Raw genomic sequence first — 2,635 nt, 5'->3', positions numbered from 1 at the left:
CACTGCCTGCTGACCACAAGTCCATGGACAAATAGAATTTTTTTTCCTTAACTCATCTGACAAAACTAGCAAGCCTAGTTGTCATTGGCCCATCTTGTGACATATAGACAGCCTTAAACCAGTCACTGTGGTTGAGGAATGGACACCAGGTTAGCTTAGGCCAGGGTCACACACCATGCCCTGAGCCTGGGTATGGGATCAGTCTCACCTAGACCATATGGACTGAGTTGAAAAGGAGGAATGGTTTCCCCAAGGAAAAAGGGCAGGGTCTTAACAGGACAAGAGAGAGTGGAGGCCAAACACAAAAACAACAAATTGCCACAGCATCCACCTTTGTTTTAGGCCAACGCCAACTCTAGACTGCCATTATTTCTGAGCCAACTAACCAACTCCCTGACTTCAGCCTCCTCATCTTAACTGAACTTTACATAGCTCTGAATCTTTCCACTTTCACTCAAAATGAAAATAAAATAATCTAGGACCATCAGTTGGTGTAATAGCTATGCCGCTGGACTCCCATGTAGTTGACCATGGTTCAAGTCCTGGACCTGGTGGCTTCAACTCATGCTGGACGCGTGTGCATGCATGCCTAAGATCCCGAGAGGAGAATGGAAGAGAAGGGATTGCGGTGTGGCCATCCCCCCGGGGGATGATTTCTCACTTTCTGTCTCTCTGTCTCTCTCTATCTTTCTGGCGAGTGCATGCACCCTATAGCAAAAACCGCTCTAATAAATAAATAAATAAATAAAATAATCTCTCTACCATGGCTCCCTATTGGCCAACCCATAAAGTTCAAGATTTTAGACCTGGAACTCAAAGCTTCCCTGCTCTGACTCTAACATAACTTTCTGGTCTCATTGCCTTCAGCTTTCCTTCACTCACCTACCTGACATTTCAACCAAACAATGCCAGCTGTTGTTCTTTCAATACATCTGATGTTTCTTGTCCTCTGAGCCTACAGCTCCTGCTGTGACCTACACCGTATCCCATCTCTGTATCTCCCCATTCCTGAAATCACACCCACCTGGACCACCACAACCCCCACAAAGGCTCAGTTCTGCTGAATCCACACCCACTCCCATTGTCCAATCCAATCACTCCTGCCTCTGACTCTCCACCTTCATTCCCTGGTCCTGGCATTCCTCTCATGGTGTGGTCCTCTAGGAAAGAGACTGAGTGCCTGGGAGTAAGAGTAGTATGAACAGCAGAGCGAGCACCTGGGTGATCAAACCAGCCTTTGTATCGATCAGGATTCTTTCAATGGCAAGAAACCCAATTCAGATTTCTTTAAATGCAAAGGTAATTGGCCCAGTCATAATTATACACAGAATAGCAGGTGTCGTGGCAAGGCTAGATTCAGGGCATCATTCTCTCTCTCTCTCTCTCTCTCTCTCTCTCTCTCTCTCTCTCTCTGTCTTTATATCTCACTTCTGTTTTTCTGGACATAATGGCCTCGTTTCCTTCTCTTGCCAGTAGCTTCTTTCATGCAGCTGGAGAAGGTGGCTTCTATGAATCTAGCCTACATCATCATTACATCTTAGACCCTCAGAAGATGGCAGCAAAATTCTGCAGAGGACTCTGGCCTGACTTCATCCTATGATTTCCCTGAGCCAATCCATGTGACCTGAGAAATAGGGTTCTCTGATAGGCCAGGCCTGTGTCACATGTTCATTATAGGCTCAACCTCACCTTTAGAACTAGGAAAAGGTTAGGCCAGAAGATGATGTGGAGGTGAAAGAAGTTGGATTCCCCATGGCTGACTGACTACATGGTCCCAAACCCAGCGGCTTGAAATTCATGCCGGGTATGTGTGCGTATGTGCCCAAAGTCCTGAGGGGAGAATAGAGGAGAAGGGATTTTGGAGTGGCCTTCCTGGGGGGTGAGTTTTCACTTTCTCTGTCTCTCTCCAGAGAGCACATGCATCCTATACCAAAAACAAACCTGCTAGGGAAGATGGAAACAAAAACCAAACCAGGAAAGATGGGTCTGTTGCCACAAGACAAGGAAAGAGGAATAGTCATTTGCCCCAGAAAAAATACTCATGTACCCTAGTGCCCTTACAACTCCCAGGAGGGAGGACTGATTGACACAGTGGGTGATCAGTTTTGGGGTTGCTGACAGTGATGGCTGATACGGACGAAGTAGTCGCTACCCTGAGAGCTCACACTGGTTGAGCACTGATGTGCCAGGCACTGTTCTAGGCACTCTATGTGTGCTACCTCATTTATTCCGCATGATGACCCTCAAGTAAGTACAATTATGGCCCTGTTTTACAGGTGAGAGAAGGGAGGTCTGAAGGTCCCCTAGCTAAGAAGTTGAGGAGCCAGCCCTGGAATCTGGTCCCAGAGCCTGTGCCCTCTCCACTGTCCAACACTGCCCACAAGGAGGACTTCAAGTATCCAGTATGCACCGTATGAGCCAGAGAACCTACACCCCCACATGATCATACTCTAATCTGACCACATTCTCCTTTGTTAAAATAACCCAGGACCTAGACTCCCACATGGCCAATCGCGGTTCAAGTCCTAGACCTGGTGGTTTGCTTTCTCACTTTCCTTGCCCCCTCTCTCTGTCTCTGGCTGGTCAAATTTAAAAAATAATAAGAAATAAAAATGAATAAATAATTCGTTAAAAA

This window comes from Tupaia chinensis, unplaced genomic scaffold (genome assembly GCF_000334495.1).
Source record: "Tupaia chinensis unplaced genomic scaffold, TupChi_1.0 Scaffold000422_1, whole genome shotgun sequence".
NCBI lineage: Eukaryota > Metazoa > Chordata > Mammalia > Scandentia > Tupaiidae > Tupaia > Tupaia belangeri.
This window is presented reverse-complemented; position numbering follows the sequence as displayed.